Here is a 13,121-nt window from a genome sequence, read left to right as displayed (position 1 = left end):
TCCTAGGCAACCCATTGGGCCATTTAAAACTATCTTGACTGCCATCCAACACATTTTTCCAACCATCTATCCCTTTTATAAACGTCCAACGGCCATCATCTTTTTAATTAAATCGCAACCTTGGCACTTCGTCACGCAACAGGCGCAAAAGATTAGAAAGAACAAGTGCGTTACTTAATTGCTTTGTCGCGAAGGGCGGCGGGCAGCAGCTATGTATGTATGTATGTACATAAGAAAGTAGCAGTAGCGTAGCAAGCAGCAATCAGAAATTGGATACTGTCGAGCTACTCAGTTTCAATTGCTTTCTGTAAATGGCAATGCAAAAGTAACAATATCAGTGAAGGCATTGCATTGACAGCAACAATGTCGCTTTATTCAAATGCACACTCTCTCCGCACCGCTTGCAGGCAAAGTGACTCCCATTTCACCATTTCAGTCGCTGTTTACTCTTAATCACAAGCATCGCTTTCCTCTTAACTGCATGCGAATGCACGTTGCTACGCCATTTGTAAGCCCAGCATTTTATGCATTTCTGAGATTATCTTCTTCTATTTGTATTTGTCTTTGTCATTGTAATTGCGCAGTGACCCTGTCAAAGCAACGGGGGTGCGGTGTACTATACTATACTAAGTGGAGCTCTATGCGTAGTTGCTTGAGTGGAAGTTGAACTAATCTTTATTAACTGCCTTCCTGCAAGTAGGTAAGTGTCTCTGTATTGCGTTAGAAAACTGAAAGAGTAAAACTTATTTCTCGTGGATGGTTAGTTTGCTAAAAGCGGATAATCTTTACATTTTAGGTCGCATTTGCTTCGTTAGCGAGAACAAGTGTTGGATAATGAAGCAGGAAACTACTTGGGGCTGCGAAAATTTCCTCAGATATAACAAAAAACAAAAATTAAACCATATTGATCAATTATGACAAAAAAAAATGTTTGGTAAGCCAAATTGCGAAAATAGGTTTCTCAGCATTATGCAGTAGGGTCGTTGAGAATTGATTTCGGATCCATGGTTTCTTCGGAAAATTTGCTAAGGATCACAAGTAGAATCTTCCTGTGCTATACGCGTATAGTAAACAAAAAATTTACTCGCCCTAATGTACATACAGCAAAAATATTTTATTAAATATTTGAAAATAATATTTATAATATTGGCGAAATAAATTTTGTGTGTATAATTTTGGTGAAAAAAACTCATTTTCGAAAAAATTTTTTCTGACTTTAAAATTAGGTAGCCAGCTTCAAGTTTATATAAATTTTTCCTCGTATTTGAAGAATTTGTGGTAAAATTTTGAAGGTGAAAAAGTGGCTTTTTCGAGAAAATCAATTTTATTTATTTGTAGAAATTTGGCCGCCATTTTGCTGATTTTAAAATTTTTTGCAAATTTCAAACAAGATCTATTGCAGGCAAAACAAAAATTCACCGTTTTAATCATTTAAAATTGATTTGCGGATATCTTTGTTAAAAATTGTTTTTTTTTTTATCAAAAAAGAGAAAAAATATGTATCGTCTCATTTTCCTTGTAGCAAAACATAATTCATCGGCAAGCGCAAATTTGCAATGGTCAGCCTGCCGACTTACCATGGTTTTGACGACCAAATCCAAATGGACTTTTTGTCTTAGAAGAGCTAGACCTATTTGAAAATACCTCCAAAAATAAGTTGTTTATAAATAGAATTAATTTTAAATTTTTTTTTTCTAAAAAATCACCTCAGATGATAAAAGTCTGCATAAAAATATTTATAATTTTTACCAACGAAATCAAAAAATCGTCTAATACTAGATAATAATAGATTGGCGCTCATAAACAAATACATACATATGTTAGTGTTTGGCCATGTAAATCTTAATATTTTTACGAAATATTTTGGCGGAACTTATAAAATATAATAAATTTTATAATTCCAGAAAAACTTCAACTTTGTGTTGGTGATGCACCCTAATGTATAAACATACATATTTTTCTTACAAAATATTCGCAGATTTATGTGAGCGCTAGATAAATATGAATATATAATTTGTTAATTGATACACTTGATTTGTTCTTGAGTCTGCTTGGCAATCCTTTTAATTCCATTTCATGCAACGAAATCAATGCTTCATCCAACCATCCAGTATAAACATCCTTTCAATTTCCTGCCTTTACTAAGCCGATTACAAACCTAAATTTCAATTGATTTTAATTAGTATTTGACTAATTGACAAGCGAAAAGGGATTAAAATTTCGGAATTCTGACCACATTTTCAACAAATCATTATGCAGTAGGGGCAAAAAAAAACCAAAAATAATACATATATAGACATACAAAAACCTCAAAATAATGGCGTGCAAGCGTGAAAGTGGTTAAGTTTAGTATAAACATATATATGTATGCACTACATACACATCGCTAAGCTGTCAATATAATGTTGAGGCCTGTAGAGAATTAACTAAAAGTAAGTATATTTGCTATGCAAAGCTTACTTATTAGATGACAAACAAATTAATATGCACGCCTACAAATACATACATGCATACCTGCATACATAAGTATACTTATGCATATGTATGTGTGTATGACTACAGCATATATGTATGTACTTTACCGCAGCTCTGTGTGCAATCGAGTAGGAATGCAGGAAATGCGTGTCTGATTAGCATCCGCCAAGCACATAAACAACGCACACACGCACACATATGTATACATATATAATGCATATCCTGTATACATATGTATATAGTACATATACGCAATTCCAGACTAAGGGCCGTTTTCTGAAGTAACCTTTAACTTTAAAGCTCACTTTATATTTAAAGATTGCATTAAAAATAAAGCTATGCCTAAAGTTATGCATTTCTATTATCGGTTTTTGACGTACGTATGCTTCTTGTAAAATGGTAGTAAAATGTTTTTTCTTATACACAATCATAAATTGTACTGCAAATATGTTGTTAAAGGGCAGATAAATTTTAAAACCTAGATGAGAAAGCGGCACTAAGCCATTTTAATTAATCGAAGTCATAACATATTCAAGTATGAAATACTTTGTAGGAACATGCATACATAAAAATATGGCTACATACAGTGGCGGTCAAAAATGGATGAATGGTGTTTCGTTTTTAATATTTACAATGTTTTTCAAGCTAAAATTTTTTCGATATTTTTTTTTTTATAAAAATATGGTTTATGTTTTAATAAAACTAAATAATAAAACTATAGAACTTGATACAGAACTTAGAAAAATTCCAAAAAACTTTATCTAAATTTCGAGCTTTTTAACCAGAATTTTTAGAAATTTTTTGGGTATACAGTTAGCAAGCTTATAAAATTCTAGTAAAACAAATGTAAGTTTTGAGCGGTTAAAAATCGCATTGATTTTGAATAATTTTTTTTTTTTGTCGACGGCGTTTTGCACTTTTTTTCCATATAAACATAAATTTCTTGTGGAAGAATATGCGCAAGACCGTTTGCGAAAAAAAAAATAACAAAAAGTCAATGCCAGTTTTATTAAATTTCGCTATATATGCAAAAAAAAAAAACAAAAAAACAAAATCCGTCAGCAAAAAAAAAAAATATTAAAAATTAATATGATTTTATAGCCGTTTAAAACGTGCACTCATTTTACTAGAATTTCATAAGCTTGTCAACTGCATACCCAAAAAATTTCTAAAAATTCTGGTTAAAAAGCTCGAAATTTAGATACATTTTTTTTTAATTTTCCTAAGTTCTGTATAAACTTTGAAAGTGTGATTTATATAGTTTTTGTTAAAGCATGAAACATATTTTTATAAAAAAAATATCAAAAAATTATAGCTTGAAAAACACCATTCACTCATTTTTAACCGCCACTGTATAGTATATGTGTGTATATGTATGAATTTGCATCTACACATACGCACACATATTTCACCGACGTAATTAACATAAAATTTATGCGGCTACTAAAATTCTTTTTCGATTTCTTGCCATCTATATAGTACACCATCGCTCGCTCACCAGTCCCACAACATTTAAGAATTTTCGCTGTTCTAGCACTGCCTTTCGTATGGAGTTGTGTATATGAATGCATGTGTGCGCTAACCCACCTGTCAATACGGTCAACAGTTGATCGACAAACGCTGTGCGAGTTTGAATATTCTGAAAGTTTCGTATGCTTGTTTGGCATAAGAAAATCGCATGTTAATGAGAAATTATGCTGTGACACGAAAGATTTCAAGTGCCACAGTTTGTGTGGGCCGGTATGTCGCTGCAAACAATCCCATATATGTACATATGTAGTATGTACACAAGTGTGAAGGTATGTTTTATTTACGACACAGTGCTCTGTTTAAGGAGCAGTTTCTACTTTTCCATAATGAAATTCGTAATTGGAATGCATTGATTAATATAAGCATATGAATATGTATGTATAAATAAAGCGCTTATCATAACTTTATGGCGCTCACATATTGACAAGATTTGAGCATTTATTTATTTTATTACTTTTTACTTTATTTTTTTTTAATAACATTTTTTTTATAAAAATATAATTTAATTAAAAAAAAAAACGTAAAAAGCCAAGTTAATACTGTTATGCAACATTAAAAAAAAACAACACACTTTCGTAAAAATCTTGAGCTTTTTCCCTCGATTTCTTAGAAATATTTTGAGTATGCAGTTCTGGTGCCGATTCAATTTAAGTGCTACAGAGTGCAAGCTTTAAGTAGGTGGGACTTGTTGTTGATTTTTTGTAATTTCTCCATATAAAAAATCGTCGAATATACCTTAAGTGTCAAAAAAAATAATCAAATTTTTTTAAACATCATAGTGTACGATGTGAAATACAAACAAAAAATTAAGTACAAAAAATTAAATAGATAAATAATTTTCATGCAAAAAAATTAAGGGTGCTGTTAATTTTTTCATGATCCAATTATCGGATCCAAACTATAGTATAGGACCAAATACCCTTAAAAAGAAAACGGTTAACGCGGTCCAAAGTTATGCGCTAACATACATAAAAAAATTTTCCGATGAGTTGATAACCTCCATTTTTTTTGAAGTAGGTTAAAAATAAAAAATTGGTGCGCTCTCTCTCTATGTAAACTGGTTTCATTCCAGAAGCAGGACCCAACAACACTGCAGGAACGCTAAAATGAGACAAAAAACGCAGAGACGCGTAGACTTTTGAGTCGTATATTACGGATCTGTATACCGTTTTTCTAGATCAGGGAATTTTCCTAAGATATTTTCATTTTAAGTTTGCGTTGCGAATAAAAAAATCAAATTTTAATATGGAAAATGTTACTCACGATTATGCACGAGTACCACACAGTACGATGTGGCGTATGCGTATTATTATTTCCTGCTTCTATTTCATACAAAAAATCATTGCACATTTTCTTTTGACCATTCAAAAGTTGTTTATTTAATCATCGATTTTCATCGTTTTTGACAAAACAACAGGCTTCAATACAAATGATAAAAATTACAAAAAAATTTTAATTTTTTCCCTGTTAAAATTTAATTTTTTTCTTAAAAATGAAAATATCTTGGGAAAATGACCTAGCACGCAAAATTAAGTTTATGTGTCTGGGCGTTTTTTTTTTGTCATTTGGTTTTCAATCGTTTTTTTTTTGTTGAAGATTCACATGCAAATACATTATGCCAATAAAGAATTTTTGTTGGAAAAAATTAACAATATTTGACAGTTTTCAGTATTATATGCTTTTCTCGCAGGGTTGCAAATTTCAGTTTTCTATCTTCTACGTACATACATATATATATAAAAATCTAACTATTTTCTTGCTCACTTTGTGTACTCTCAACCACGTATTTTTAGCGAATTCCAATTAAATTGATTTCAATTTTACTAATAGCAAAAATCAATTGAATTCCAAATTTACGCTCTACCAAACACGACGATGATGCAAATTAGTTACACATACAAACACATACATACGATTCGTTTAACCATTTGCAATGGAGCTTCAAGTGTTAGTCTGTTCCTTTTAACTTCGGACTAAAACCTGTGGAACTGTCAAACTACAATTTTACGCTCTCAAATGAGAGTAAAAGGAGACGGTTTGTTTACATGTCATTGGCACTACACTGATTTGGCTGAAATATCACTAAATAATTAATAAAATCTATACATATTTAAATATTTCGTTGTTCACTACCATTTTATAACAAATATAAGGTTCTTTGCTTTCACCGCTTTCTGTTTTTGTTTGCACATGTAAATCAGCTGATCGTTTGCCACTTTTAATGAACTTACAGGAAAAAAATCTCCGGACTAAATCCTGTAACTTCTGACTAGGAACAGTTGCTCAGTTACTCTCTCAAATGTGTTCCCACTTACAGGTTTTATGTCAATAGGAACGACTTCCTGTAAGTTCTGACTAAATCCTGTAAACCGGACTGCTATTGGAACAGACTATGTTTTGACGTATAATTACATGTAAGCGTAAACAAAAAAAAAAAAAAAATCAGCGTCGGTATCAACAATTTGCTAACATCCAAAAAGTGGTAAAGCAATGCTGTGAATTTTTGCAATATTTGAGCTTTGTCTGCTCGTTTGTTTTTTCTTCTATTTACGGGCTACTATAAAAGGTTGCGTATTTTTTTTTTTTAATTCTTACACAGTATTTATTGTAGTTATTTATACCATGCAATTCACAAGTATTGAATAATTTTATAAGCATGTAGAGCATGTTGAGCAAATCTTATATATAAGATATTCACTATTGGTTGAAATTCACGAAGCATTCCAACGCTTCAGGCAATTTTATACAAAGTGATTTAAAGAAATAAAAACAAGTATACAGTAAATATGCAAGTAAATAACAATATTGGACATGTAGACTGTCGACCACAGACGTCGAGAAAAGTTCATTATTATGCAAAAGCAACAAAAATGAATTGCAAGAAAAAAAACAAACTTAGACGTGTTCGGCGAGTTAGCTGCCTGCAGGTTTGCCTTTTACCCAACTGCACTGCAGACTCTATTGTATAGGGCAAAGCACGTACGCACCAGTGGCAAGTCGAAGCGAACAGTTCGAGAGCAAATAAGGACGCAAGCGAATGTTCGTATGCATGTAAGTACCTATAAATGAGCTGACTTCAGCTTGAGTATATGCAATACTTATTATAATACCTATTTATATTATACATACATATGCAGGTTCCAGCTTTTCGAGCATTTTTTTTTGGTATTTTTCTATAAAAATGCTGTCCAAGCCTTATTCATTAAAATCACAGTTTCAAACTCTATACAAAATTTAGGAAAATTCAAACAATTTTCATTATAATTTCAACTTCTTACGAATATTTCAACATTACGAATATTTAAAAAAATCAACACGTGGCCATTTTGACTCAAAGTATGTTCATTAGGGTGGTCCAAAAATGCATGTGAAAAAGTAAAGTCGAAATTTTTAGCTCTCATCGCCTAGGATTGTACTATACCGAAAAAAATATACCCATATTTTTTATTTTGAAATCAAAAAATATTTAGAGGTCGCATAAAGCGCCGAAAGTTTTCCATGTATTGATGTGTATACCTTTATCTTTGGTTTCGGTAGGAGTAAAATTTGCGAAGCTTTAACGCATATCCTAGCACAAAATTTCGAAGGGCTTAGCATGTGTATTTCAGCATAAAATTTTTATTTTCATTAGAAGCACCCTGTGTTCGCTTGCCAAATGGTTGCATACTTTTAGGCATATGAATAGTAAGAGGAAATGCGCTCCAATTGATTATTGCTTCCGATTATTTAAACTCCGCAAATGCATTTTGATATTCGTAGATGGTTTAGTTGTCTATTTGGATAAAAAAGCAAGACGAAAATTAAAAAAAAAAACTGAAATCATTTAAAAAAGCATCGGGTAAAATCCTGCAACATGAACTGCATTTACATGAACCACAGATTATATCCCGAAAAAAAAAACTAAATTTAGGAATATATACAAATAGAAATGCTCAAACTATAAGCTCAAAAACAATAACTGATGCGGTGTTTCCAAGATATTTCAACGCCCTTGATTGACAAGTATATACAAGTATATTTTATCAATCATACCGATAATATCATGTATTGAAATAATTAAAAATGAAAATGAATAAAAAAAATTAAATCAGCAAAATGAATAAAATTAAGTGAACTTAATGTTGAATTTCTAACCTAACCTACATTTGTATGTATGTAACTGAATCGCCTAATAAAAGCTTTACATATAAAAAGATTATCCTAATTTTCGACCTTAACTCTCTAATCTATTAGAAAAGGGGTATGCCATGCAAAATTATAATTAAAAATATCTTAGATTAAACCGATAACTTTTTAGTGTCCAAAATAGTTTTATCGATTATACGTGCGAAGAAGAGGAGGAATGTCAAATGTTAAAGTAAACAAAAATTGACCCTAGTAAGGAAAATAGGTTTGTAAAGGTATTTTTAATAAAATATTCAGTTAAAATATATTTAAATGGCATAATATGTGTTGCAGAAAAAAGTGACCACGGTGGCACAGAGAAGAAGTTTAACTTTTCCTCGCGTTGTGTGAATAACAAGCACAACCAATTTGACAAGCACAACGAGCTTTGATTAGATTATATTTATATGTAAACGTACTTTTATGGCTTTGCCGTTCGCATATGTTTACACATCAAATTTCATGAGTACCTAGTACTCACGGTTTTTTTTTTTACATGGGAAATGGTATAGAACTCTTAAAAATCAATATTTTTCTATCAGAAAACTATGTTTATCCTCAGAAGATTCCCCGTAATAATACACAATTGTTTATTTAACCATTTTTCATCGCAACTATAATTTAAAGGTCCGCCAAAAACCCACAATAAATAATCGATCAAAAAATATTGATTTTCAAGAATTATATACCATTTCTACGAAAAGTTGTTTTATTGTTAATTTAAATATTTTCTGATTTCAAAATAAAAAATAGGGTTATAATTTTTTTCGATATATAACAATCCTAGGGGGTGAGAGCATTACAATTCCGGCTATACGGTTTTTGGACCAAACAAATGTTCATACATAGATGTTTTAATAAGTGAAATAGTACCCTTGCATCGGCTTAAGTTTTTATTATTTTTTGGTGTTATTGTGCCTTAGGTAAGTTTGCTTGATTTATGAAGTATGCGGTACGCCAAAGGGACTTTTGATAAGCCATACGATTAGGGGGATTAGTCAATTGCGAACATTGAGAAGTTAGAAAATGTTTTGGTACATTTTTGTATTCAAGACAATATACATACATATGTTCCTTAAATTTTAATATTTTCGTTTTATTTTTTAACTAGCCCCCATTGTATTTAAATAGTGCGTAGGCTGCAACTAGCCAACATCTTGTCTGCCACTGCCAGCTCTATGAAAGCTTCTTCAATGATCTTCAATGATAGTAGCCTATGCATTTTTTTGCTAAGCACCAAGTGGTTCAAAGGGGCACAGGGATAAATGCAAATCTCATGCGGCGCCACAAAGAACCCTAAGTCCGAGTGAGTCCACATAGGATTGCCGCCCAGCCTAACCTAACCTTCACCCAGCCATCTATATATAGTATTTGGCATATTTGTGTGATATTTTATGTATAAAAAATTGTGCCATTTGAACCGAACCGAACTGAACCGAAACGCGCCTTACAGAACTCATGAACAGAATCTTGTACCGGTAAAAGTTTTTCCTATGTATTTGCAGCACTGGTTCTTACTTCATTTACAAATGTACAAAATGATTGCTTAAGAAGTTCAATGATTGCAAAAAAATGAAAATAATTGGCCCTGAAAAACAATTAAATTTTGCACAGCCTCATATCAAATACGCAGCTGCGGCTGTTTGAGCCCAAAGAAATTGTTAGGCTGCCCTCGCCGTCCAGCCCTCAGCCGGAAAGATTGTACAGTTGCACATGCCTTGGTTTTCTTCCAGAGGTCGCCGAGGCTCATTCTTTCAAGAGAAGCTCACAAGTAGCCAAGGGAACCCCTATTCACTTGCGGGTTTTGGTTCGAAGATGCCTTTACTGGTCAGATCTTCAGCCCCGCAGTGTCCTGCGTTATCTCTACCGCCTGGCAAAGCCTGCGTGCTGCTAGAAAAATTTTGTTAATGAATTTGACCTCAATGATTTAAAATCGCAATAGATGCATTCTTTTTCACCTCAGATAAAATTAAGCTGCAAGAGTTAGAGCTGGCTACCTTTCCTGCTTTTCCCTTGTGACCACTACGGACTTCGATAAATGCACTGTAAAGGCTACGACGATTACGTTAAATCTAGCGTCGGTATTAAGCTCCTATTGCCATTTTTCAATACACAAACCTGCATTGGCAATCAACACGTGCCATCTTGTTTTTTTCTTACATACATACGTACATATCTCATTTTATTTTAGACATACACAAAAAACATATGAATACTTACACACATATGCATGCACATAAGCAGATACGCACAAAACTTTATGTAAGTACATAAATTTAAATGAAATTTATTGAGCTTTTCGTATACACATTTATCACCTAAAATATCAATAATCCAGGTATCCTTTTTTTTAGTGCTCAACCTCTTATGAATAAGAAAAAAAAAACATACACAGCCATAAGTATACGCAAAGAAACGCAAGTGCTTATTTATATGTGGTTTATTGTGTGCCAAACACTTTCGCTTCGCATCTCAGTCTTCAGTCTTCTGCAGCTCTCACCTTTCGTTTCGGTGTTCTGCAGCTATGTCTTTTATTGCTTGCGATGTTTTCCAGTTTCTCCTGTTGCTTGCTTAGGCACTTTCCAGCGCCTATTGCTTATACATACAAACATATTCACAGCAGCCACAGCAGCAACAATTCAACCAAAATACGAAAAATTCAACCAGAAATTGTCAGACTACTAAACCAAGCAAATAGGACCTTCGCCTCGTAGTCACCGGCTCCTACCCGCTTTACGTTAGATACATTCACACTTCACGCCTCCCTGCGAATTCCTCTATCCTTTAAGCCAAATCCAGCGGCGAGTCCTTCACAAACACCCGCAATAACAAATATAATACATACACACACACACACACACACAAGTAGTTGATGGCGTATGGAGGTTACAAAGTTACGCGTATTTGGAATTTCATTGCCAGCAGACTTTTGGGAGCAGCAATGATAGCGCAAGGCGACAGTGTGGGTGTGTGTGTGGCGTACAAAAAAGCAACAACATCACCTCTCAGCCGTACACCAACCAGTTGAATATCTTTCTATGTGCGCTGTGTTTGTTTTCATTTTACGCAGCAGCTGTAGCGCGCTTTTAGGCGCGCACTCCCCTTGTAAACTGGGTACATACGCACTTGCACATTTTGTCCATGAATGAAATTCTCTCTTACTCTTCGGAGGACTCTCACCTCACTCATTTTCAATGTGTAGATATGCTCTTATTTGTCTTTTTATTCTTTTGCTCACGATTTTTTCTGCTCTCCAGCTAGGAATTGTTTTTGTGTATAGCGACGGCAATTTTTTTACTTTCTGCTTTGTTGTTATAGTCCATATGTTTATTGTAAATACACACACACACACACACGATTTTAATGCTCCTGTTGCGCATTTTGCGAGCATTTTCCCGTATTTCCGCTCATCAATTTTCCCGGTTAGTTGGTTTGATGCTCAGCATTTTTGGTTTTATTTGTGTAAGGAAGCAATTTAAGAGAGCTGGCTGAAATTGAAAGTTCCGTAAGAACGTTTTAAGGTATGTAGAGAGTGATTTGATTGGCAAATTTAAATGATTTTTCAAAAGAAAATAAGCTAGTTTTTTTGAAAAGAAAACTTCAACCTTATCCCTTTGATTTATTACCTGGCTTATAGCTTCTTCCAAATGGGCGATGATTCAAAGTCAGACTACAGGTCGCGTACAGTCCCATCCAGAGAGATGAGCTTCGTGATAGAAGGTTGGCCACTAGGCCCAAGTGGTTTGTCTGTTATACTGGTGGTATCCCCTGGACAGTGTATACTCAGGAGGAGGTCGAGGGTCTCCTCATTCGTCTCAGTCTACGAACTGTCAGCTCTGAGCAAGCAGCTTGGCTTTCTGCGGCCTGAGCAGGATAGATTCTCCTGGGCCTTGTACCCTCCGACACAGATTCCATCCCCCTGGGGCAGAAGTCCATCTAGTTGTTTCTCTTCTATCTTTTTAACAATTTTTTATACTCTCTCAGGAGTTTCCTACTGTAGTTGAAGTAAATCCTGTTGAAAATAGTTGGTATTCGTTTGAGTTGTGACTGATAATATTTTGTGGTACTAATGGTTGTTCCTAGGTGAAGAAAGTGCTTTATAACATAGATGCAGAAGATAGCTTGCGTTTCTTTTTCGTTGTAAAAAAAATGAATCGAATTACCAGCGTTGGGTTACGAACGGCTCCAAAAGGCTCTTGCCCAATTGGATGCAGCTTGAAATTATGCTCCACGAAACCATTCGCGCGTTTTCCGTTTTCAACTTGCGATAAAAACAAACAAGTTTCGAAACACACGAATCAGTCAATATACTCACAAAATTATGGTTCAAATAAAGTATCAGCGGCATCAGGATGTTTTGTAAATGACTTTGCAGCTTCAAAGATATGATTAATCTCAAAAATTATTATTATATGGATTATATGGATGGAAAAATTATATGGATACCAAATGAAGGAGAAAACTCTGTTGAGTTTAGGAGGATGTAGTCGCGTGACCCTAACATATATTTTTGTCGAATATAATTATTGCAAAATTTCTAGGATATTTAAGAACAAAATTTTAAACGGACATTTCAATACCTAATCGTCCTTATGCAAAAAAAAAAAAATTAATCGGTTTTAATTCTACAGAGTTTTGCCTTCCTACACTGTTTTTCTACATTGCATAAAAGTTTTTTAACATACAATTTTGAAGTAATCATATTTTTCAAATTTCAAAGTCCTTCAAAAAAATCCCGGCGTCTGAGAGAAACAACTAAAAACTCAGTTTTACTATATTCTGCCCATTTTCGCGAATTTTCTGTCGCACGGTGTAATCGTGGACTTTTTACTTCAAATGAAATAAAGTTTATAATTTCTTGAATTTGGAACTATTTATTACGTTCCGGCTCATAAGAGAAATTCGTGGCTCAAAATATGAAGAGAATTACCAGCAAAAACATCGACTTGATA

This window comes from Rhagoletis zephyria, unplaced genomic scaffold (assembly GCF_001687245.7).
Source record: "Rhagoletis zephyria isolate East Lansing unplaced genomic scaffold, Rhagoletis_zephyria_1.1 Rzeph_scaffold_00395, whole genome shotgun sequence".
Lineage (NCBI taxonomy): Eukaryota > Metazoa > Arthropoda > Insecta > Diptera > Tephritidae > Rhagoletis > Rhagoletis zephyria.
The sequence above is the reverse complement of the archived record's forward strand: the minus strand, read 5'-3'. Positions refer to the sequence as shown.